Source organism: Ovis canadensis, chromosome 1 (genome assembly GCF_042477335.2).
Source record: "Ovis canadensis isolate MfBH-ARS-UI-01 breed Bighorn chromosome 1, ARS-UI_OviCan_v2, whole genome shotgun sequence".
NCBI lineage: Eukaryota > Metazoa > Chordata > Mammalia > Artiodactyla > Bovidae > Ovis > Ovis canadensis.
In genome coordinates, this window is record NC_091245.1 from 259467842 (window position 1) to 259495445 (window position 27604).

The following is a 27604-nucleotide window of genomic DNA, read 5'->3' on the forward strand; positions in this document are numbered from 1 at the left end:
TGACCTAGTCTCAAAATCAGACATCATCTTCTCTGCAATATCCTATTGGTAACACAGGCCAGCCCAATCCCATTTGGTAGGGGACTATACAAAGGTGTCAATACCAGTAGGTGGGATTGTAGGAGGGCTATTGGAGGCTAGCTACTGTACACCCCATACCAGCCACCACACTCTGCCATTTTGCCACATGGTTGGCCCCTCTACCTCCTGCTCATATTAGAATGGTTAGGAAAAAAAGCACATGATCTAGTTAGTGAAACTGGGTTCAGTCTCAGTCAGTCAAAGCCTGGAGTCTGATTATGAGCAAATCTCTTAGTTTTACCTCCTATATCTGTAACAGAAATACTATAAGCCCTACTGAAAAAAGTAAGTGTGGTTACTAAATGAAGCTCAGTATAGAAACCTACTTTGTAGACTGCAGGTAAGTAAAATTGTTTCTCAACCACCACTTTCCTTCTAGGCCTGCCTGTACACCACTGTTTCTTAAACCTTCTCCTCTCCATTGAAAGTCCCAGTATCCTCTTCTCGGTTCTGACAGCACCACATGTATTCCTACACAGTCTTCTCACACTGTGCATTTATTATAAGTATTTGTTTAAATGAAATTCACTCCTACTAGCTTATACATTTCTTCAGGTCAGAATCTCTCATATTACTGTCTATTACAAAATAGTCAATAAATGTTTGATTAATCAAACTAGCATGCCTTTATCCTTTAATCACCATCCAAAGAGACAGGAAGGCCTTTCTGCACACACAGTCCATGGGATACACATGATAGAACAGAGAAAGGTTAATTTTAGTTCTAGACAGTCAGAGCACCTTGACGCCTACGATGGAGAAAATAGTTTGGCACTTTGGAACATGTCTCACATATCAAAAGCTGAGCTCCTAGGATAAATGATGATTTTTGGAGAACTGGGGAATACATGGCCAGCCAATTTATCCCTCCACTGACAGAGCAGAGCCACAGGAGTTTGGGGATAAGAGTGCAACAGGCAGAATTCTAAAGATGTACCTCCCCTGACATTTCCTGTTCCTGGCTACTAATCCAGCCATTAATTTTGGTATTGCTCTTTAGGGACTTCACAGATGATATTAAGGTTATCCATAAGCTGACCTTAAGACAGAGGTATTATCTGGGTGGGTCCAATGTAATTACCTCAGTCAGAGAAGTCAGGGAGAGGCACAGGCAAAGGAAGGTAGAAAAGATGAGAAAGGAGGAAAGGTCAGAGAGATTCAAAATGTGAGGACTCAACCCACCATTGTTGCCTTTGAAGATGGAAGAAGGGAGCCATGAGCCAAGGAAAGAACAACCCCCAGTTGACAGGCAGCAAAGAAATGTGGGTCTTGGGCATACAAAGGCAAGAAACTGGGACCTTCTAACAACCAAGTAAGCCTGAAGTGAACCTTGATTTCAGTCTTATAAAACCCAAGTCTGTGAAGTCAGTTAAGTCACCCCGGACTCCTAACACAGCACTGTAAGATAACAAAATGCATGTTATTTGAGCTGCTAAATGTCCAGTAATTTGTCATGGCAGCAATGGAAAACTAATGCAAAGAGTAAGAGGGTTTCTGAAAAGAAAACAGAGCCTTCTCTCCCTATCTGCACTGTGAACCAAGTCTATGTGGGTGGGGGATAAAGCAAAAGAAACCTCAGGTGAGTTCAGAAGCTGAGAGAAGCTTAGCACGTAGCAGGATCTGGAAGGATGGAAGCGCCGGCAGCACAAGGAGAGCAGGGATATGCATGGGGGCCACCATACAGGTCTGTGCTTTCTAGTGAGATGAGGGAGAAAACCAAGAGTTTCCCCCAAAGTATCAGAGAGGAAGGCCTGAGGTATCAGCAGAGTCTGGGGCCTGGAAGGCAGAATGAAAACTTTCAGCTGTGCACTCAGCAGAACCAAAGACCGCTGGAAACCCTACATCTGAATGGAAGTGTCACAGATCTCAGAATAACACCTAATCCCAAGAAACTTACCCTGAGGGAGAAGCAAAGTAGAAAAAGGAAGGAAGAAACCCAAAATCAACTGAGTATTTGCTCAAACTAGAGAAGGAGGGGAAGTGTCTGGAAGTTTCTGAATTTACCATTAAGTTGGCAAGATTTCATTTTCAGCCAAAAGAGAAAAATGGAGGCTCAAGAGGTAAGAAAATTCGGTTATAAACAAAGTTTTATTTTGTATACCAAGTCTGTGACTGCTGATAATTGCCAGAGACAGATGCCATTTGTCAAAGTTATTATCTTCCAAAAGCCATACTTCACATTCATCCTATAATTTAATATCCATAATAACCCTCCAAGCCTTGCACTGCTATCATCTCTATTTCATAAGTAGAGAAACCAAGACTAAGAGACATGAAGAAAATAGTCCAGAAAGTGACAACTGGCAAATGGTAGATTCCAGATTCAAATATCTACCCACCTAGTATTTCCTCTTTGAATTCCTTTCAGTGAGTGTGCAGAAGGGATGCTACTATTTATGAAAGCATTTATAAATTCACCTGTGATTATACTACCTATAAGACGACTTTTATGAATTCTTTGGTATCTCAATAATAGCAATAGCATCTGTTAACTTATCTTGAAAGCACAGACATGCCAAGCAGCTCTAAGTGGCTTTTGTAGGTCATTTAAAAATTACGATTTTCTCCTTTTTGTAGATGAGAAAAGTGAGGCCCTGACTTGTCTGAGTACACAGAGTAAGAGGCAGGCCCGAGATCTGAACCCAGGCACTCTGACTCCAGTCTTCGTGTTTACCCATGGGCTGCACAGCATTCCTACCTTGAGTCACCCTTAAGACCTAGAGGTCAACAAGAAATGCTGCACTGGCCCAGAAGAGAGATTCTGGAAGCAGCATGGAGTGGTGTTTATAGAAGAGCACTGTTACACTCTATGACTATGCTTATTAAGGTTTAGCTGTCCCTGAAGTGATCTATCTTGCTTTTCTTAACCTACTTCATTGCTTTGATGCTTACGAGACACCATCAATTCAATAATAGCTACTGACGTTATAAGCAAACACATTTATTATAAGTCCTAGTCAAAGTTCAGAAATATTGAGTGTCAATAATAAGGATGTATATTTATATTTTTCAGCTTGTAGCACCTCCTAAAAAAACAAATTCAAGTTCATTTATCCAATACTTTTCTAAAAGCCAAGACTATGGAGTCAGAGATAAATGACACAGTCCTGGTCTCACTGGACTCACAGGGACACTTTAGCCAACAGCATGTGACACTAAGTGAGCAAACTGTAGGAGCAACTAGCTGCAAGGGGACGGGCTATGAGGAAAAGCTTTCTGGAAGAAGCCATGCTATCAGAATTCAATTTGTAAGGATAGGAGAGCAAAGAGGTGGCCAAGATTTTTAAAAGAAGAGGCTATGACTTATTTAAGGGGCTGTAAACACAGTTGAAAAACTTATTTCACTGACTTCTACTGAACTAACTCCTGAATTAACACTCTCTATTCTCTCTGAAAGACATCTTGACACTCAAGACAAATACTAATGGATTTTCTCCAGTGGGCCAGGGCACTCGATGTCTCACCCAGGTGAGGGAAATGTTTGCCAAGAGTCACTTGTATTGGTTCCCAATATATGTATGCCAGTTGTTCTTGGCTTTATAATCAAATTAATTTAATTAAACATTATATTATTTAATTAAATATTATATAAGTCAATGAAACATGAGTGAAAAAAAAGTTACTGTTTCTAAGAAAACTAGGTTGAATCTTTCAAAACGACTCAAAAAGACTAGCTGCCAAAAAGTTACTGTCAAATTATGAGTGAGATGGCTATAAAAGACTGGAAAATATAACAACCTAGAAGATTCTGCTCTTTTATTCACTCTACTTGAAAGAAACTCAATTGAAATGATGAGACACATTATGGGTGTGGTTACACAAGAACATTGATGAGGTACTTTGACAAGTAGAGCCACATTCAAGGTAAAGGCTTTGGCCCTATATCAAAAGATTGCTGAAGAAATGTGAACACATGTTTTAAGTTAAAATAAAAAATTTTAATGTATCATTTTTAGATCTCTATTTTAACCAATATTTGTATTAAAAATTATGTCTCAGATCAGAAGGTTTACACTGTAATTTAAGAAGACTGAAGCCAGGATTATAAATAGGCAAGTATCAACAGATGAGGCTAGAGAAGTTGGCAATATAACCGCAAGGTCTGCACACATGCAAGAACATGTAGCTTCACACAGAGAACACAGCAGAGGCACTGGTGTGATAAGATTCCTGGTTGAGAAAGGTCATATGGGACACACGGAGAATGCTTTGGAGAATCAAGACTAGATGCTGTTGCAGTAAATCTGTGAAGAAATGATGAAGCTTTAACTGAGGCTGGTATAGTGAGAGGAACAAAGTTTGCAGTCAGTGCATGAGATAAAGTACCTGGTGAGCTGGTACAACAGTGGTGAAGTGCTACGGCAATGGGAGCTGTCACTGCAATCTCATGGACAATATCTGGCATACGGGACTCGAACTCTACATATTTACAATTTTAAAGAGGACTCTTTTGGGGGTTTTAAGCAAATCGTAATGCATCACCATTTTAATGATTACATTACACGGTCCCATTGATAAGTGTCTATCTAGGCTGAAATTCTCACTTTTTTCAGTCCATCTTCACAGAGCAATCCTGCTCTATCCTTGATTTACTTGGTCTTTCTCAGGTTGACTCGAACTCTAACCAGAAGGTTTAGGTAAGAAACCTAAATTAAATATTCTTACAATGGGAATTCCACAGCTAGTTCTTTATAAAGTCATGGATGAGATCACTGCAGCATCCATACAGAGTAATGGATATGATAAGGCTTATCTTCCTTTACTAACAGATCTAGTCATAAGAAAATAATAGTAAGCCACGTCTGTCTCATTGGATAATTACTAAATGATGCCAAACTACAAATAAAGCTACATAGAAATCTAACATTTAGATAGAAGTAAAACAATAAAATAGGTAATAGTAAATGTAATCCATGTTAAGAAAACAATGTAAGTAATTTTAAAGCAACCTCTTCAGAGCCACCTATATACATACGTGATTACTCAATAAACAGAAAGGCAAAGTGACCAAAACTGCACATGAAATGATATTTTCACTTTGTAATAAAATAAATTTATAAGGTAGTTGATAATAAACAAGTGGCTTCACATATATTTCATTAATTAATTTACGTCCTATGATAAAGACATTATCATACCATATATGAAAAAATAGACTCTATAAAGTATATAATATTTTCTAAATGTATTCTTCAAAACATCACCAGTGTTATTTTTCTAAATCCTTAAAAAAAATGGTAAGTTGAAGGGTGGCATGTTATGAACATGCAGAGGGCATACAACAGAAAATCAATGCTCAGTAAAAGCATCCAGATTGGGTTATTATCAACTCCTCTGTGCTTGTATTCACAGCACAGAATCACAATAAATGCATTCTGGAAATACTACAGAAAGAACATTAAGATATTCAAAAGTGGTCACATTAGACTTTCATCAGAAGTCTAAATCCCACAGACTAGGGAATGCACATAAGACTATCAGCAGATTTTTCAGCACAAATTTTGCAGGCCAGAAAAGAGTGGCACAATGTAATTAAAGTACTAAAAGAAGAAAACTGCCAACTAAGAACACTCTACCCACAACAAATTCATTATTCAGAACTGAAAAATTTTCAGACAAGCAAAAACTAAAGGAGTTCATCAACACTAAACTGACATTACAAAAACCTTAAGTTAAAAGGACTCAAGTTGAAAAGAGCTAATTCGTAACAAGAGCACATATGAAAGAATAAATCTCACTGGAAAAGTAAATATATAGTAAAGATAATGATTAATTACTTATAAAGCTAATGTAAGGGTTAAAAGATAAAACCAGTAAAAGTAACTATGATTATAATAATTAGTTATGGAATACACAATATAAACATGTAAAATATGACATCAAAAACTTAAAATATGTAGGGGGGTGGCGAGTAAAAATCTTGAGTTTATAAAACACTTAAGTTGGTATCAATGTAAAATAGATTGTATAAATAAAATTTGCTATATGTAACCCTCATATGGCAAAAACCTATAGCAAACAGACAAAAGATAAAGAAAAAAATATATAAACATAACCACTAACGAAAGTCAAATGACAAAAGAGGGAAGAAAAGAAAAAGGAACAGATATGTTCACTTCAGCAGTATCTATACTAAAATTGGAACCATACAGAGAAGATTATCATGGACCCATGCAAGGATGACAGGCAAATTTGTGAAGTGTTACATATTTTTAACAAAGCGATAGAAGATTTAAGGAAGAAACAAACACAGATGAAGAATATAATAACTGGAAAGAAAAAATACACTAGAAGACATCAATAGCTGAATAACTGAGGCAGAAGAATGAATAAGCAAAATGGAGCACATAATGCTGGAAATCACTGCCATGGAACAGAAGAAATAAGAATGTAAAGAGAGCCAGTCTCAGAGACCGCGGGGACAACACTAAACACATGTGCATTTGCATTATAGGGGTACAAGAAGCAGGAGAGACAGAGAAAGAGCATTAGAAAGTATTTCAAGAGATTAGAACTGAAAATTTTCCTGAGAAAGGAAATACTCACTTGAGTGCAGGAAGTGCAGAGTCCTATACAAGATAAACCTAAGGAGAAACACACTAAGAAACATATTAATCAAACTGACAAAAATTAAAGACAAAGAAAAAATAACAGCAACAAGGGAAAAGCAACAAACAACATACAAGGAACCCCCAGTAAGGTTATCAGCTATCTGTCAGCAGAAACTCTGCAGGCCAGAAAGGAGTGGCATGACATCTTTAAAGTGATGAAAGGGAAACACTTACAACCAAGAATATTCTACCCAGCAAGGTTCTCATGCAGATTTGAAAGAGAAATCAAAAGTTTTAAAGACAAGCAAAAGCTAAGAGAATTTAGCATCAGAAAACCAGCAGTACAACAAATCCTAAAGGAACTTATCTAGGTGGAAAAGAAAAGACCACAAGTAGACTCAAGAAAATTATGAACTGGGAAACTCATCAGCAAAAGAAAACATAAAGGTAGGAATTATCCCAACACAAATTTGATATCAAAACCAGCAAACAGGAGAAGAGGAGAGCACCAATGCAGGATACCGGAATAGCACTTGAAATAAAAAGACTAGCAAACTAAAACAACTTTATCTGTATATAGACTACTCTATAAAACCTTTTGGGAACCCAAAACCAACAATCTATAATAGATACAGACACAAAAGAGAAAAAGTCATCCAAAACCCCCACTAAAGATAGATATCAAATCACAAAAGATGAGAAGAAAAGAGGAAAGGAAGGAAAAAGCCATTCAAAACATCCAAAATAATTAAGAAAATGGCAATAGGCATATAAATAATGCTCCAACCAAAAAAAGAAAAAAACAAAACATGGACTGACTGGCTGAATAGACAGAAAAATGAGGCCCATATGCATGTTTTCTACAACAGACCCACTTCAGATCTAGGGACACATACAGACTGAAAGTGAGGGAACAGAAAAAAATATTCATGCAAACAGAAATTTTTAAGAAGTTAGAGGAGCATTACTCATATCAGAACAAACAAACTTCAAAATAAGGAACGTTGCAGGAGACAAAGATGGGCACTACATAATAATCAGCATAGTCAATGAAGCAGAAGTAGATGTATTTTGGGAATCCCCTTGCTTTTGCTATGATTCAGCTTATGATGGAAATTTGATCTCTGGTTCCTCTGCCTTTTCAAAATCTAGCTTGTACATGTGGAAGTTACCAGTTCACATACTGCTAAAGGACTGAAGGATTTTGAGCATAATCTTGCTAGGATGTGCAATGAATGTAATCGTATGGTAATTTGAACATTCTTTGGTATTTCCTTTTTTCGGGATTGGAATGAAAACTGACATTTTCCAATCCTGTGACCACTGCTGAGTTTTCCAAATTGCGGGCATAATGAGTGCAGCACTCTAACAGCATCAGTTCAGTTCAGTTCAGTTGCTCGGTTACATCCAACTCTTTGTAACACCATGGATGGCAGCACGCCAGGCTTCCCTGTCCATCACCAACTCCTGAAGCTTACTCAAACTCATGCCCATCAAGTCAGTGATGCCATCCAACCATCTCAGCCTCTGTTGTCCCCTTCTCTTCCTGTCTTCAATCTTTCCCAGCATCAGGGTCTTTTCCAATGAGTCAGTTCTTCATATCAGGTGGTCAGAGTACTGGAGCTTCAGTTTCAGCATCAGTCTTTCCAATGAATATTCAGGACTGCTTTCCTTTAGGATTGACTAGTTTGATCTCCTCGCAATCCAAGGGACTCTCAAGAGTCTTCTCCAACACCACAGTTCAAAAGCATCAATTCTTCAGTGCTCAGCTTTCCTTATGATCCAGCTCTCACATCCATACATGACTACTGGAAAAACCATAGCTTTGACTGTATGGACCTTTGTCAAAAAAATGTCTTTGCTTTTTATTTTTTATTTTTTATTTTTTTATTTTTTTTTCATATACAAAAGTTGTTTAATGCCATTTTACAAAACCACCACAATATTGTAAAGTAATTAGCCTCCAATTAAAATAAAAAAAATCAAACTTGTACAATATATACTCTAAGAAAAAATTCCTGTTTAGTAGCAATTCCATTTTTAGAATCTAAGAAAGAAAAATCAGAGTAATTTTTAAAAATGGAATTATCTTCATGCATTTTTTGAAACATGAAACTCTTTTTTTTTTTTTTTTTTTTAGTTTTAAAATCTTTAATTCTTACATGCGTTCCCAAACATGACCCCCCCTCCCATCTCCCTCCCCACAACATCTCTCTGGGTCATCCCCATGCACCAGCCCCAAGCATGCTGCACCCTACGTCAGACATGGACTGGCGATTCAATTCTTACATGATAGTATACATGTTAGAATTCCCATTATCCCAAATCATCCCACCCTCTCCCTCTCCCTCTGAGTCCAAAAGTCCGTTATACACATCTGTGTCTTTTTTCCTGTCTTGCATACAGGGTCGTCATTGCCATCTTCAATTATACAGAGTGTCTTTGCTTTTTAATATGCTGTCTAGGTTTGTCACAGCTTTTCTTCTAAAGAGCAAGCATCTTTTATTTTTTTTTTTTATTTTTATTTTTTTTTAATTTTAGTTTTTTATTTTTTAAATTTTAAAATCTTTAATTCTTACATGCATTCCCAAACATGAACCCCCCTCCCACCTCCCTCCCCATAACATCTTTCTGGGTCTGGTTGCAGTCACCATCTGCAATGATTTTGGAGCCCATGAAAAAAAAAATCTGTCACAGTTTCCATTGTTTCCCCATCTATCTGCCATGAAGTGATGGGACCAAATGCCATGATCTTTGAATGTTTTGAGCGATCTTTGATCATTTTTTGAATGTTGAGTTTTAAGCCAGCTTTTTCACTCTCCTGTATCACTTTCATCAAGAGGCTCTTTAGTTCCTTTTTGCTTTCTGCCATAGCGGTGGTGTCATCTGCATATCTGAGGTTATTGATATTCCTCCCAGAAATCTTTATTCCAGCTGTGCTTCATCCAGTCCAGCATTTCACATGATGTACTCTGCATATAAGTTAAATAAGCAGGGTGACAATATACAGCCTTGATGTACTCCTTTCCCAATTTGGAACCAGTCAATTGTTCCATGTCTGCTTCTAACTGTTGCTTCTTGACCTGCATACAGATTTCCCAGGAGGCAGGTAAGGTAGTCTGCTATTACCATCTCTTTAAGAATTTTCCACAGTTTGCTGTGATCCACACAGTCAAAGGCTTTGGCATAGTCAATAAAGCAGAAGTAGATGTTTTTCTGGAACTCTCTCGCTTTTTTGATGATCCAACGGATGTTGGCAATTTGATCTCTGATTCCTCTGCCTTTTCTAAATCCAGCTTGAACATCTGGAAGTTCTCAGTTCACGTACTGTTGAAGCTCTGCTTGGAGAATTTTGAGCATTACTTTGCTAGTGTGTGAGATGAGTGCAATTGTGTGGTAGTTGAATGTCCTTTGGCATTGCCTTTCTTTGGGATTGGAATGAAAACTGACCTTTTCTAGTCCTGTAGCCGTGGCTGAGTTTTCCAAATATGCTGTCATACTGAGTGCAGACAACAGCATTCTTTAGGATTTAAATAGCTCAGCTGTAGTTTCATTACCTCCATTAGTGCTGTTTGTAGTAACATTTCCTAAGGCCCATTTGACTTTATACTCAGGATCTCTGGTTCTAAGTGAGTGATAACACCATCCTGGTTATCTGGATCATTAAGAGCTTTATAGTATAGTTCTTCTGTGTATTCTTGCCACCTATTCTTAATCTCTTCTGCGTCCATTAGGTCTTTGCCATTTTTATCCATTATTGTGCATATCTTTGCATCAATGTTCCCTTGGTATCTCGAATTTTCTTAAAAAGATCTCTCATCTTTCCCATTTTATTGTTTTCCTCTATTTCTTTGCATTGTTCACTTAAGAAGACTTCTTTATCTCTCTTTGCTATTCTCTGGAACTCTGCATTCAGCTGGGTATATCTTTCCCTTTCTCCTCTGCCTTTTTCTTTTTTTTCTCTCAGCTATTTCTAAGGCCTCCTCAGACAACCAATTTGTCTTCTATTTCTTTTTCTTGAGGATGGTTTTGGTCACTGCCTCCTGTACAGAGTTATAAACTTCCATCCATATTTCTTCGGAGAAGGCAATGGCAACCCACTTCAGTACTCTCCAGTATTGCAGCCTGATAGGCTGCAGTCCATGCAGTCTTGAAGAGCTGGACACAACTGAGTGACTTCACTTTCACTTTTCACTTTCATGCACTGGCGAAGGAAATGGCAACCCACTCCAGTGTTCTTGCCTGAAGAATTCCAGGGACAGCAGAGCCTAGTGAGCTGCTATCTATAGGGTCACACAGAGTCAGACACAACTGAAGCAACAGCAGCAGCAGCAGCATATTTCTTCACACACTGTCTACCAGATCTAATCCCTTGAATCTATTTGTTACCTTCAGCGTATAATCATAAGGGATTTGATTTAGGTCACATCTGAATGGCCTATTGATTCTCCCCTACTTTCTTCAATTTGAGCCTGAATTTGGCAATAAGGAGCTGATGATGTGAGCCATAGTTAGCTCCAGGTCTTGTTTTTGCTAACTATATAAAGCTTCTCGATCTTTGGATGCAAAGAACATAATCAATCTGATTTCGATAATGACCATCTTGTGATGTCCACGTGTAGAGTCATCTTTTGCCTTTATCCACAAACTGGGAATATTCTTAAAGAGATGGGAATACCAGACCATACTACCTGCCTCTTGAGAAACCAGCATGCAGGATAAGAAGCAAGAGTTAGAACTGAACATGGAACAACAGACTGGTTCAAAATTGGGAAAGAAGTACATCAAGGCTATATATTTTCACTCTGCTTATTTAACTTATATGCAGAGTACATCGTACAAAATGCTGGGTTAGATAACTCACAAGCTGGAATCGAGATTGCTGGGAAAAATAACCTCAGATATGCAGATAATACCACTTTAATGGCAGAAAGTGAAGAGGAACTAAAAAGTCTCTTGATGAAGGCAAAAGAAGACAGTGAGAAAGCTGGCTTAAAACTCAACATTCAGACAAATCAGATCAGAATACACAGACTTAACGTGAGGGGATGGCAAAAGGTATTCCATGCAAATGGAAACAGAAAGCTGTAGTGATACTTAGACGAGACCAAACAGATTTAAAAAAAAAATACTGTAAGAGACAAAAAGTACATTACATAATGATAAAGGGATCAATCCAAGAAGGCATGACAACTGTAAAAACACATGCACCCAATATAGGAGCAAGCACCTAAATAGGTAAAGCAAATATAAACAAACCTAAAGGGGGAAATGGACAGCAACTCAGTAACAGTAGGAGACTTTAACACCTCAATTACATCAAGAGACATATTACATAGACAAAAAGTCAATAAGGAAATATTGGCCTTAAATGACACATTAGATCAAACACATAATCAGTAGAAATAGAACAACCCATCCAAATGCAGCAGAATACATTCTTTTCAAGTGCACATGGAACATCCAGGATAGATAGCATACTAGGTCTCAGAACAAATGTCAACAAATTTAAGAATATTTAAATCATATTAAACATCTTTTCTGACCACAACAATATGAAACTAGAAATCAGCTACAAGAAAAAACTGCAAAAAAAAAAAAAAACACAGAAAAATGCGCAGGCTAAACAATATGCTACTAAACAACCAATGGGTCAGTGAAGAAATCAAAGAAGAAATCAAAACATACCTGGAGACACATGGAAATGGACACACAACAATCCAACATCTATGGGATGTGGGAAAAACATTTCTAAGAGAGGAAGTTCATAGCAATAAATGCCTATCTCAAGAAACAAGAGATGTTTCAAATAAACAACCTAATTTTATACCCCAAGGAACTAGAAAAAGAAGAACCAAAGAAGCCAAAAATTAGAAGGAAAGAAATAACATAGATAAGAGTAGAAATAAATGAAATAGAAACTGAAAGAAGAGAAAAGAACAATAAAACTAAGAGGTGGTTCACTGAAAAGATAAGAAAAATTGACAATCTTTTAGTGAGACTCATCAAAAGGAAAAGAGAGGACTCAAAGAAATAAAAAAAATAAAGGAGAGATGTTACAACTGATACCACAGAAATACAAAGACTCTTAAGAGACTACTATAAACAATTGTTGCTGTTTGTTTGCTAAGTTGTGTCCAACTTTTTGTGACCCCATGGACTGCAGGCCACAATGATCCTCTGTCCATGGAATTTCCCGGGTATGAACACACTGGAGTGAGTTGCCATTTCCTTCGCCAGGGGATTTTCCTGACCTAAGGATTGAGCCCATGTCTCCTGTTTGCCACGTAAATTCTTTACCACTGAGACACCTGGGAAGCCCCATTTATGTGCCAATAAATTGGACAACCTAGAAGATAGATAAACTCCTAAAAACATATAATTTACCAAGACTGAATCATGATGAAATAGGAACTCTGAACAGATCAATTACTAGCAAGGAGACTAAATTGGTAATAAAGAAAAACCTTCCAAAAAATGTAAGTCGAGGACAAGATGGCTTCACTTGTGAATTCTACCAAATATTTAAAGAATTAATACCAATACATTTTACAAGGGCTACATTACCGTGATATCAAAACCAAATGAGGATGGCATAAAAAAAGAAAACTACAGGCCCAAATCCATGAAAAACATAGATGAAAAATCCTCAACAAAATATTATCAAACTGAATTAAACAATACATTAAAAGGATCATACACCATAATCAAATGGGATTTATGACAGCAATACAAGAATGGTTCAACAACTGCAAGTCAGCCAGTGATTCCCCACATTAAAAAAGGGCAGGATAAAAATCATATGATCATTTTAATAGATGCAGGAAAGAGCATTTGAAAAAGTTAAACATCTATTTATGGTAAAAATAAAACTATCAACAAAGCACGTATAGAAGGAGCATTTGTTGCTGTTCCGTCACTCAGTCATGTCCACCTCTCTGTGACCCACTGGACTGCAGCATGACGGGCTTCCCTGTCCTTCACCACCTCCTGGAACTTGCTCAAACTCATGTCCATTGAGTTGATGATGCCATCCAACCATCTCATCCTCTGTTGTGCCCTTCTTCTCTTGCCTTCTATCTTTCCCAGCATCCGGGTCTTTTCCAATGAGTCAGCTCTTCACATCAGGTGGCCAAAGTATTGGATTTTCAGCTTTGGTATCAGTCCTTGCAATGAATATTCACAATTGATTTCCTTTAGGATTGATTTGTTTGATCTTCTGACATACCCAAACATAATAAAGGCCATATGTGGCAAGCCCAAAACTAACACCACACCATACTCAACAGTGAAGAGTTGAAAGTTTATCCTCTAAGATCAGGAACAAGACAAGGATGTCCACTCCAGTCATTTTTATTAAGCACAGTACTGGACATTTTAGCCAGACAAATTAAGCAAGAAAAAAAGGCATCCAAATTGGAAAGGAAGAAGTAAAACTTGTTTCTATTTGCAGATGCCATGATACTGTATACAGAAAACTCTAGCAACTGTATCAAAAAATTGTTAGAACTACTAAGCAAATTCAGTAAAGACAGGATAAAAAATCAATACACAAAAGTCAGCTGCACTTCTATACAGTAATAATGAACTATCAGAAAGAGAAATTAGAAAAATAATCCCAATTACAATTGTATCAAACAATAAAATACCAAGAAAGGAAATAAACCAAGGAGGTGAAAGATCTCTATCTATACTGAAAACCTCAAGACACTGATGAAACAAACTGAAGAAAATACAAATAAATGGAAAGATATTCCACACTCATGAATTGAAAGAATTAGTATTGTTAAACTGTTCATACTATCAAAAGCATCATACAGATTCAATCTAACCTCTATTAAAATTCCAATGGCATTTTTCACAGAAATAATATAGTCTTTAAAATTTGTATGGAAACACAAAAGACCTCAAATAGACAAAGTAAGTTTAAGAATAATAAAGCCGGAAGTATCACACTCTCTTATTTCAAACTATATTACAAAGCTGTAGTAATTAAAACAATTTGGTATTTGCATAAAAAGGACACATAGGTCTATAGAACAAAGCAGAGGGCCCAGAAATTAATCCACACATATATGGTAAATTAATATGTGACAAAGGACCCAAGAATATACAATGGGGAAAGGACAATTTCTTTAGTAAAAGATGCTTGAAAAACTGGACAATTATATGCAATAGAATAAAAATGGACAACTATCTCATAACAAAAAAAAATTGACCCTAAATGGATAAAATACTAGAATGTAAGATGTAACACCATAAAACTCCTAGAAGATAGGTGGTAAACTTCTTGACATAGGTGTTGCTGATGGTTTTTTGAATCTTCATCAAATGCAAAAGAATAAGGGCAAAAATAAATGAGTGGGAATACATCAATGTAAAATGCTTCTGCACAGCAAAGGAAACCACCAAAAAATGAAAAGAAAACCCGTAGAATGAAAGGAAGAATTTGCAAATTATGTATCTGATAAGGGACTAATCATTGATGCTTCTGAACTGTGGTGTTGAAGAAAAGTGAGAGTCCCTTGGATTGCAAGGAGATCAAACCAGTCAATCCTAAAGGAAATCAGTCCTGAATATTCACTGGAAAGCTGATGCTGAAGCTGAAGCTCCAATACTTTGGCCGCCTGATGCAAAGAACTGACTCACTGGAAAAGACCCTGATGCTGGGAAAGATTGAGGGCAGGAGGAGAAGGGGACAACAGATGATGAGATGGTTGGATGTCATCACCAACTCAATGGACATGGGTTTGGGTGGACTCTGGGAGTTGGTGATGGACAGGAAGGCCTGGCGTGCTGCAGTTCATGGGGTTGCAAAGAGTCAAACACGACTGAGCAACTAAACTGAACTGGGTAAAAGAGACTTCAGAATACTATCAGTGCAGGTCCTACACCCTGGAGTTCAGGTAACAATGGAGATGTTTCACAGCCCTCTGAGTGTGTCAACTTATCAATGAGAAAGAAATCTGCTGACTTCTCATAGCTGGTTTCTTATCAGTCTGGATCTGAAATGAAGTTGATTTATTTCTACCACTTAATTGTTTATAAATTCAAGGCTCAAATGATGGACTCCCCTCCCTGCCACTTCAACAGTCATCAAAGAAGAATGCATTAGTTTAGCATCAGAGGAAAAAACCTGCAAGCCTCCTCCTAAGGCAAGCCTTGTAATATTGAACCTATAAGTATTGCTGAAGTCTGAAGTCACCATACTTTATAGACTAGTATTTTATTATTAGACAGGGACAGACTAGTTGAAACTTAGCAAGTGAAGGCACCAAATAATGTGTATTTTCAGAGAATATCAAAACAAACATTTGTGTTCTTATGCTACAATGATAGTTCTTAGATGACTCTCAAACCAAAGCAGGACTTTATCAGAGCTTTTAGAAACAAGATTAGTAGGTATAGAGAATTAGGTAGTATGCTCTTTCAGGTATGAGCCAAACTTTGTATAAAACTGGGGCCTGTAAACCAGAAGGCCATGTAAAAAACAATGTTTTACACAGTTCATAAATTTTAATTCCAGGTAGCAGAGCAGCACAGCAGAAGCATGCTGGGCCCATGAATTTGAACTCATTAATGAAATAAAAAGAAAGTGCTAGTTGCTCAGTGATATCTGACTCTTCACTACCCCATGGACTGTACCCACCAAGGCTTCTCTGTCCACGGAATTTTCCAGGCAAGAATACTAGACTGGGTAGCCATTCCCTTCTCCAGGGGATCTTCCTGAACCAGGGATCGAATCCAGGTCTCCTGCATTACAGGCAGATTCTTTCCTGTCTGAGCCACCAGGGAAGCCTACTCCTTAATGAAATAAAAAGAATAAGTTATATAATTCCTTATATTTCCACACTTTATATAAGTTAACAAACTATTTTATGTATTATATATATATATATATTTTTTTTAATGAATACTTTTTATGGCCAATAAAGCTGTGATTATTATTTGTATTTTACAGATGGAAACTCTAAGGCTCAGAGAAGCTGGCTTGACCAAGGTCACTCAAAAGGCCAGAGTTCAAAATCAAACCTTTAGATTTAACATGGTGCTTTCTCTCTACTGCTTTTTTCAGCCTAATTTGATTAGACTTTGCTTAAGGGCAGGGGCTTCCTAGGTGGAGCCAGTGGTAAAGAATCCACCTGGCAATGCAGGAGAAGTAAGAGATGTGGGTTTGATCCCTGGCTCTGGAAGATCTCCTGGAGGAGGAAATGGCAACCCGGTCCAGTATTCTTGCCTGGAGAATCCCATGGACAGAGATGTCTGGCGGGTCCACAGGGTCACAAAGAGTCGACATGACTGAAGCAACTTAGCACACACACACAAGGGCGGGAATGATCTTGATAATCTTACAGTCTTCTTCAAACCAAAGAATTTGATCAGGTTGGTGGTGAATAAGCTAAGAGTAATAGTTAACAAAATAGGCAGTTTGAAAGGTATGATACTAATGAATTCATAAGTTTGTAATAGAAAAGACTATACCACTCATCAGATAGTTTTAAAAATGACTTACTACATTATGCACCATAATCAATAAATATCAGGGCAAGAATAAGGAACAGAAAGTTACGACAGATGTGCATTAAGTAGATTATTATAAAAGTAGATACACTGACTGATCTAATCAACCAACCCATAAAAATGGATGTCCTTTGCCTGGGTTTGTGGTAAGTTATAGATTATAAATGCCCCATCACTCCTCTCATATGAAGCCAATACACAAAGAGGATCACTCTCTAGAGTGCAAAATAAGCCAAAACAATAATAAATACAGGTATACAAATTATGGAAAAATCCAACATCTTGCACAAAGAAATACAAATTAAAATTAAGATACCATGTTTACCTATGAATCTGCAAAATAATTTTTAACAGTAATACTTGGCATTGGTGGAGCACACTGAAACAGACAACCTCTCATAATCATAGATGAAAATTAAACTAAAGTCAGTGCATTCTGGTAATATTTATTGAAAATGTATGTATTTAGCCAATAACTTTATTTACATTAATTTACTTCCAGATGTTCAAGCTGGTTTTAGAAAAGGCAGAGGAACCAGAGATCAAACAGCCAACATCTGCTGGATAACTGAAAAAGCAAGAGAGTTCCAGAAAAACATCTATTTCTGCTTTATTGACTATGCCTTTGACTGTGAATCACAATAAACTGTGGAAAATTCTAAAAGAGATAGGAATATCAGACCACCTGACCTGCTTCTTGAGAAACCTGTATGCAGGTCAGGAAGCAACAGTTAGAACTCGACATGGAAAAAGACTGGTTCCAAATAGGAAAAGGAGTACATCAGGGCTGTATACTGTCACCCTGCTTATTTAACTTATATGCAGAGTACATCATGAGAAACGCTGGGCTGGAGGAAGCACAAGCCGGAATCAAGATTGCCAGGAGAAATATCAATAACCTCAGATATGCAGATCAAACCACGCTTATGGCAGAAAGTGAAGAAGAACTAAAGAACCTCTTGATGAAAGTGAAAGAGGAGAGTGAAAAAGTTGGCTTAAAGCTCAACATTCAGAAAACTAAGATTATTGCATCTGGTCCCATCACTTCATAGCAAATAGATGGGGAAACAGTGGCTGACTCTAATTAGGGGGGCTCCAAAATCACTGCAGATGGTGACTGCAGCCATGAAATTAAAAGATGCTTACTCCTTGGAATGAAGGTTATGACCAACCTAGACAGCATATTAAAAAGCATATTACTTTGTCAACAAAGGTCTGTCTAGTCAAGGCTATGGTTTTTCCAATAGTCATGTATGGATGTGAGAGTTGGACTATAAAGAAAGCTGAGTGCCGAAGAATTGATGCTTTGAACTGTGGTGTTGGAGAAGACTCTTGAGAGTCCCTTGGACTGCAGGGAGATCCAACCAGTCCATCCTAAAGGAGATCAGTCCTGGGTGTTCATTGGAAGGACTGATGTTGAAGCTGAAACTCCAATACTTTGGCCAATTGATGTAAAGAGCTGACTCATTTGAAAAGACACTGATGCTAGGAAAGATTGAGGGCAGGAGGAGAAGGGGACAACAGAGGATGAGATGGCTGGATGGCATCACTGACTCAATGGACATGGGTCTGGGTAGACTCTGGGAGTTGGTGATGGACAGGGAGGCCTGGTGTGCTGCGGTTCATGGGGTCACAAAGAGTTGGACACGACTGAATGACTGAACTGAGCTGAATTCTAAAAATTCACAAACACTAGTTGAATGTACAAGGATAACCATCATTGTTTTATGTAAGTAAAATACATCAGACAATGCTCATTTAACTAAAGGAGAAAAATAGCGAGTAAATTCTGGGATTTCCATAGGAAACTATTCAGCCTTAAAAGCTCATGTTCTCAAAGAACATTTAATGACATGGTAAATTATATGACATGTGGAAATTTAGGTCTGATGGCTGCTGCTAAGTCACTGGAGTCGTGTCCGACTCTGTGCGACCCCATGGACTGCAGCCTACCAGGTTCCTTTGTCCATGGGATTTTCCAGGCAAGAGTACTGGAGTGGGGTGCCATCGCCTTCTCCGAAATTTAGGGAACATATTATTATAAACAGTATGATTTCAATTTTATAAAATAAAAAGTACATTCCTATATGCATGTAAATTATACTGAAAGGAAAAATTCCAAACTGTTAATCATTGGATTTCTCTGGATGCTGGCTGCATGGAAGATTGCTTCATCTCACTCTTACAATGAAACTGAAATTTCTTACAGAATCAGTACAAGAGAGGTGATGCATTGATTTATCAAGCTTTATTTAGCAATACATGAGTATAAAGTATTTTTATAATGTTGGGAAGTGACTTATTGATGCATATTGACAGCTTTTTCCCAAAGTGGTCCTGCCCAGAGCTGACAAAGGAAGGAGCCAATGATAGATGAACTTCAAAACCCTTATAAACTCTTATAGACTGGATCCTACCAAAGCAGCAGCTATGTGAAATTTCCTTTTAAAATTAAGTCAGGGGAAAAGGTTCTCCTGAAGAATTGTTCAGGTTCTCCTGAGGTTTGATAGGAAGGATAAAAGGGCTCTCTATGTTTTTTCTAAAAGCAGTAATCTCCTTCTCAGGTAATGAATGTTTCATTTTCTAATTAGGCACTTGCTACAAGTTCTCCAGGGTTTCAGTAATATAATAACATAAAGTAAGACCCACTGGTGACTTCTTCCATCCCTACCATGTCCTTCATCTTTGTTGGTCTCATTTTAATCTTCTGCTGATGCTCAGCCTACAAAGCTGGCAGAGTGTGAACTTGCCTTTAAACTCCATTAGTTAAACCTTTCCTTTTTCTGTATTTTGGTTCAGGATTTAATCTACATATTGAACACATGCTAAACTGACATTTGATTGATCTTGGAATGTTTACCCAATGTTGGTATGCAGCCAGTCAACTGACCTGTTTTCCATCTCTTTAAGATACTCAGACCTACCTTCAGCAGGTTAGTTTATGAAAGAACAAGATTTCTAACCAGGCTGTTCACTTTTTTCCCAAGAGTCAGGAAATGAAAGCTAGTTTGCACCTCTGAACCATGAGGTCTAGTACAAATCTGACATTAAAGAAGGTAGGCTCTCTGAGGCTCCTGAAACTCTTCTCTCTTCTCTTTCCCTGTCAAGTTCATTGGTTATTCAATCACCCTCCATATGAAATGACAGCCTATATTGGTGTCATCAAGTTTATCTAACCACGTGCTATGCTTGGTCACTCAGATCCTTTGAGATCCCATGGACCGGAGCCCCCAGGCACCTCTGTCCATGGGGATTATCCAAGCAAGAATACTAGAGTGGGTTGCCATGCCCTCCTCCAGGGGACCTTCCCAACCCAACAGTCAAACCCAGGTCTCCCACACTGCAGGCGGATTCTTTACTGTCTGAGTCACCAGGGAAGCCCAAGAATACCGGAGTGGGTGGCCTATCCCATCTCCAGGAGATCTTCTCAACCCAGGAATTGAACTGGGGTCTCTTGCACTGCAGGTGGATTCTCTACCAGCTGAGCTACCAGGGAAGCCCTTATCTAACCATATGACACCGTAAAAGGTCACGAGGCACATTCAGATTAAAGTGGACCAGAAAGCTATAAAAATGAATGAATTACAGTCCCAAAACAGGATCCATATGCATTTTATTAAAAAAACCCTAAAATTTCTTTTAAATAAAAATTCAAAATACAATATGTTGAAATTACTGAAAAGGCATAGATGTAAACTGGCAAGTTTATCAAAAAACTGACATCATCCTGATTTTCTAAGCATCAATGTGTACAATGAGCAGGGCTCTGCACACTTTTGATGGTTTCTCCTGGCACTTGTAGCCATGGCCCAACCAATATTAATGACAGAGTAATCTTTCCTCATTAGCCCCAAACAACAATGTCAAGGGCTCTCATAATACCACAGCAAAATAACTCTGGGTTCAATCTAGTAAGCAGCTATTGAAATGTCTATTATCAGTCAGAAATGTCCTTAACAAGAATTATTAATATCAACATTTATTCAAAGCCAAACACTTCAACATAGTGTTAACATACTGCTTGGCACCATAAATCATGCAAGAACTCGTTGTGTGATGAACTGCTAGCACAAATCTATAAAAATGGTTTGGAAGTAGTTTAGGAGGAGAACATAGTGGCCTAACCTTTGATACTCAAAAAACAAACAAACAAACAAACAAACAAACAACAAACCAGCCCCAACAGCAATCTATCCCTACAATTACCCTATTCTCAGCATCACCCCATCCCTACTACCCCACAGGCTCTTCCAAGGCTAATCTGAGAACATCACTTTCACTAGAACACCCTTTCTCACCTCCAAACCCTTTGGGCTGGTATTTTTTGCCCCTGTGATTTTTGATGAACCCTGTTGAATTTACCTACCATTACTTCTTCGTTTTATCCTCTTTCTGCTGCTGCTGTTCAGTCGCTTCAGTCGTGTCCGACTCTGTGCAACACTATGGACTGGAGCCCACCAGGCTCCTCTGCCCATGGGATTCTCCAGGCAAGAGTACTGGAGTGGGTTGCCGTGCCCGCTTCCAGGTGATCTTCCCAACCCAGGGATTGAACCCAGGTCTCCTGCACTGCAGGAGATTCTTTACTGCTGAGCCACCTGGGAAGCCCATCGTCTTTCTACTCCAGCTAACTGACACATCAGTTCCTTCAGATACCTCCTGCACATTAGTTTGTTCACAACTGGGTCACCCCCTCACAGCCTCTCTCTGCTCTTAGGAATCATCCCATTTGTGAAAGTCCAACTTAAGACCTTCACGTTCTACCACCTTTGTGCGGTCTTTTCTGCACTTTCAACCTTGTAGCACATGCTCTCTGTCCCACAGCGCCCTTCCCAGATGCCCTTGCATTGCTGGTTAGCTTACTTTGGATCTTGTCTCTCCAACAAGGGCACCGACAACATGGGAGCAATGACCGTGGCCATTCTTTACTGTTCCAAATGCCTATCTGAAATATTTGGGCCCTGATTAAGACAGAAAATCCTGAAGTCGACTTCAACACTCCAGTAACAATCTGATTTCCTTCACCAAACAGGTACAATACCAAGATTATGATATTTTTCTCCAGCTCTCTGAAAGCTCTCTAATGGGAGGAGACCATTTTTCTAACGAAGGCATTATTTCTCAAAGGCACTACCTAGTTCAATCTTGACTCTAATGACATAACAGGCAAAGACCTGATCTTCTACGTGATGACTGGGCAAACCACAATGGTAAATCCAAGGCTCTTCTCTGGCTGCCGCCCCCACGCATGGTATATGGATGGCAACACCAAGAGCTCAGGTGCGAGGTGCATGGTCCCTGCTTTCAAGACATCTGTAGTCTTGTTAGAGATACAAGGTCAAAAGCAAGTTAATTAGCAAGGCCAAGGAGTGTAAGCAGGGTGCTTTGAGGTGGACACTGTGAGCCTGGCACAACCAGTCCTAATGACAGAAGAAAGTTTCCCTCACCTGGCTCTAAAAACCAATGCCAAGGGCTAATTGTCACAGTGCCACAGCTTTACCACATTTTTTGAGGGTCAGCATAAAACAAAAACAAAAAGACATTCCCTTGGTTAATCCCTAGCCACCAATGTCTGATCTCTCAGATGAGGATGAGGCAACAGAGCAAGTTGGCAAGTGGCCACAATTCTGTGGTTAAAACGAATGGACCCTGGGACACATTCTAGAATATGTATCCTGCAGGTTTACCAGATCCAAACTGGACAGAATTTGAAAGACGAGTCAGAGTGGGAGGGCATGGTAAGAGGGACTACTAAAGGCAGTGTTCATAACTCAACAAGACTTTCTATCCATCCCAGAGTCCTGGAAAGTGGAGAGCAGGTTAGGGATATATGTAAAGCAGAGTCACAGGCAGAAAGTGCAACAGGGAGAAGCCTAGAGAAGAGGGAAATAGGGTGATTCAGGCATATCTTTATTAGGATTGTAGCCAAACACTGGTGAGTGAAGGTCACCACTGACTGAAGGCTGAGAAAGCCAAGATACTAAAGTTGAATGTTCCTCCTCAGGGAATCCCAGCGTTCTTAAGTGCCTTTTACAAGTGGGAACTTAAGATTCCTGGGATGAGAACAAGGATTTCTACACATCTAGATTTTTCCCAGTCATTTTGTAATTTTAATACTACAAAGCAGGCCACTCTTTCCACAGACATAAATGTGGAGTGTAGAATCAAGCAGCTAACCCACAGTAATCCCCAAATCACAGTGTACTGGACAAAGAGCTCTCCCTTCTGCTAACATGATCTTTGCTGGATTTGGGCCAACTTAATTTAGCTAAATGAAATGTTCTCTCTATTTACCATGTCTGACCTCTGGCAGTGCAAGGTGCTATTAGACTCATCCGTTCTGCGGAAGCGAGATGGTGTCCTGTTCTCTGGCATGTACCTTGTCCAATGAAGGAAGACAAGACCTGTTTCACATGGATGATGTCAAAGGGTGCTCATCTTATGACAGTTCTTCAAACTGTAACTATTTTATACTGTTGCTATAGTCATCTTAAATTTAACAATAAAAAACTTTAGAGAAATGAGGCAGATACACACCCCGCATGTATAAATAAAATGCAAGGTAGATAGAATTCAACAGCTGCTGAACCCTTGCAGTGCTTCATATCTTGCACTTACAATGTATAGAATTTGTCATTTAATCCTCACCTCCAACTTACAAGGGTGGTTTGGGTGGTCGGGGGACTTGAATGCTCCAGAAAGTAAGAAGAGAGCTAAAATGTGACTCTAGGCACATCTGGCTCTGAAGTAAGTAGTAAGCTGTTTTTACCTCTAGCCAACCCTGGACAGGCCAGTGGGGCCCAGAACAGCCTCAAGGAGCAGGGAGCAGAGATGATTTCCAAGGACAGCAAATATTTGGTATGTCATCCCTTTCACCGCTCTCTGGGCAGGATTAGCATCTGAGAATTCCTTCTGTCTCTTTTCATGTGATATGTCCTTAGTAAGCAATCATCAGTGTATTCTTTCTCTTCTCTCTTGTTTAAAAATGTAGCTCAGCAAAGAGAGACGAGTGGAAGAGTCGAAAAAGAGAAAAGACGAAATTAGTTAAAAATAGAAACACTTGATTTAGAAGACTTATAAATTCTACTTCCAAAGTAATGTTCCACTCCAAAAATATTGCTCTGATGGAGACTGAAATTCTTAAAAACACACACACACACACAAATGGCACACTGATCTAACTAATGGCTTTCAAACTTTTCCAAGGAGTTCTAAAATCCACATAATCTACTCCATTCCTTCTATTCTGCCACAAAATAAAAAATTAAAATAATTACAAGAAAGAAAAAAATCTAGCAAGAACATTCAACAAGACATCTTACTGGGATACCTTATTGCCACAAATAGCAAGCAACAACGACTCAAAGATTAATAGGGTTATGTCAAAATGACACGGAAACAAGATTAAAGAGACTTTTAGAAGACAAATTTAGGGGGAAAAGGCTATTACTGTAATATAGTGAATAGATAAAAACTCACGAATGTAAAGCATTAAAAAATAGAAAGAAAAAGGCAAACCCTTATATTTCAATTATATTCCCATCTCTTGTTGTAGCCTCTGATTAAGAATCAGTTCTGTGCTTCTGTATTCCTTTCCCATTGTATTTTTGCTTTGTATAGCCCTTTTCCATTCTAAAAGGAAAATAAAGTGAATAAGCATGACAGTAGGCAATGCTTTCTGTGGCAGAGGAAGAAAAAATTATCCTCCAGACATTTTTGAGACTATGAGGTGGAGGAAATGGAAAAAAGGAACAGAAATAATTCATTATGCTTACAGTTTCATATAAGGATGCAAGAGATTCCTCCCCCAACTTTACACTGACTTTGTACTATGGACCCTGAATAAGTTGTATTTCTAAATGCTTCCAAGGTTTAGTATTTTGCAGAGTTAAGATAAAAAAATTATATAAAGCAAGAAACATTCCTGGAAAGAAAAGACAGAAAGAGAAGAGTCAGTCCCCCAAATGCTGAAAGTTAGAGACTGGTGTCATGAGGCCTCCTGGGGAGCTTCTCGCAGCGGAGACAGCCGTGTGGTACCAGTGAACACACCCGGCCCAATGTGGTTCCTGGAGAAGCCTCAGCCCTGCTCATCCACCAGCCATGTGTCCTGGAGAAGCTTCCTGCTCCTCGAGTCATGGTTTCCTTCACAAAGGAGTCAGTCTTCATGACCTTCACTCACACTCTGAGCCCGTGGATGCCTGAACTTCCATTCCCACGTGCTGTGTGCACCCTGGAGTGAACTAGCTCCCCTGTGCCTTAGGCTCCTCATCTGTAAAATGCTAACATTAACAGTTCTTGCACCTCAGTTTGTTGCTGTGAGAATTAATGAGATAATGTACGTCAAGTGCCTGGAAGAGTACTTGGCGTGTAGTATGCATGCCAAACATGGTATCTACTGTCATTATGGTAATAAAAAATCTCAAGTATTATTTCTTTTGTTATCCATCCAAAGTCTTCTCCAAAAGTTAATAATACTTCAGAGACCAGTTCTGAGGCTTTCATCGTTCTAGCAGGATTTGCCCATCTGCCTCCCTTGTTCTCCTCTGCCACTGTGGCTCTTTCAATAGCTCCTGGAAGTCTATACCATTTGGGGATGAGTTAACTTTACAACATCCTGCTCCAAACCATGCTGTAAGATCATTTTTTATCTAGAGTAAGAAGAGAAGGGAAGAGTAACTGGAATGGGTCTAACAGATTGATTTCTTTGGTGAGAGTAAAGGAGCCTAACCAAAGGGAAACTAAGCACTGGGAGAAAACTGGCAGACCAGAGACCATAGCGTCCATGACTCAGGCAGGCGAGTCTGGTGACAAGGGGGACAGAGGGCAGATGAATGCTGAAGCATGCAGTGCATGCAGTTCACGACACTGCTCTCTCCAGATTTTATCAGTTGAAAATTCCTAACGATTTTTTCAATCTATGAAACTTTTAGAAACCTAATGGAAATAAACCTCATCCTCCATGATATTGGGGTATGCACTGCACAGTTGACTGACAACTTCCTGGCTGAAGATGTTACAGAACTGTGTTCCTGTGTCCAACACAATGAGGCCAAACAAACTGAAACACCAGAATGTGGAGCAGACAAAGGCTTATTATAGGGCCAAGCAAGGAGAACAGGTGATGTGTGCCCCCAAACCCCGAACCCCCTGAAGGGTTTCATCAAAGCAATTTTAAAGGCAAGGTGAGGGCATGGGGTCCCAGGGTCTATGATTAACTTGTGCACAATCCTCTGATTGGCTGATGGTGATCAACCCTTGGGCTTTCCTACTGGCTCAGGTAGTAAAGAATCTGCTTGCAATGCAGGAGACCTGGATTTGATCCCTGGGTCAGGAAGCTCTCCCAGAGAAGGGAATGGCTACCCACTCCAGTATTCTTCCCTGGAGAATTCCATGGACAGAGGAGCCTGGTGGGCTATGGGGTCTCAAAGAGTAGGACACAACTGATCAATCCTTAGATGTCATAAAGTCTAGGGGCTACATGCTCATGACCATCATCATTAATTTTTTTCATTTGGTAGTGGTTTTTAGCATTTGAAAACCTCAGGGAATATATACCAGATCCTATTATCTGGGTATTTCAGAGAGGCACTACATCAGAGGGTATAAGGGAGGGGTCTTCCTGGAAAGGCCATTACAAAGAGTGATCTCTTGGAAGCATTTTCTCTGCTTTCTGCAACCATGTCAGGAGCTTCAGAACTTCATCTTCAACACGTTAAGAAATTTAATTATCTTGGAAGGTCTTAGCTATGAACACAAAGGGAGCATGAAGCTTTTTAGAATTACTATATGTCCCCTTTCTGTACTACCCCAGGACTAGCCCTTGTGAAAGGTGAGAGGAAAAGTAATAAAGCCAACACCTTCATCTCCCAATTGTTTTACTGTTTCATCTCTTTGAAAGTCTCTTAGCACAATGCAAAACATGAGTTTTAATTATATATTCCTTTATAACAAACCCAGAAATATCACTGTCTTCAGAATGCTCTTTGGATGAGAACTATCTAAAAATAAAGTATTACTTCAAGGACATGAAAAGAAATATAAATTTCCCAACGAATGTGACACCACAAGAAGAATTAAAACAAAGAAAACAAAGACCTCTGGAATATACTTCTTTCAAAGAAGCCCCTTTTTAGTCCCCAGTGCTCTAAAGTGGGCAGGTCTGGGGATAGTATTTAGCCAGGAAGATAAGGTAAATAATGTTTGAAGGTTGAGTAAAGAGAAAACAACATCTGAAAAGGAGCAAAATTACTCATCCAGGAGGCTGTTCCAGCTAACAGTCCACATGGGACACACCAACGACTCACTGTCTCCATCCAGTCATTCAACAGACTTCCAAAGGCCTTGAGTGTGTGAGGTGTTTAGGGTGAGAGGGTGAGAGGCAGTCTCCAGGGCCCTCACCAGGTACTACAACAGAGACTCATACACAAACAGCTAGGCCAGGCTGAGGGGTGAAA

At 39.0% G+C, this 27604-nt stretch overlaps 1 protein-coding gene and 1 non-coding gene across 3 annotated transcripts in view; one reads left to right on the plus strand and one right to left on the minus strand.

Annotated features, from left to right (window-relative positions):
- Positions 1-27604, minus strand: part of TMEM108 (transmembrane protein 108) — a 420950-nt gene that overhangs the window by 332047 nt on the left and 61299 nt on the right. The gene's annotated exons all lie outside the window — the stretch shown is intronic.
- On the plus strand, positions 6190-6295 carry LOC138431488 (U6 spliceosomal RNA). The gene has a single exon (XR_011253705.1). It is a non-coding gene; the product is annotated as a U6 spliceosomal RNA (small nuclear RNA).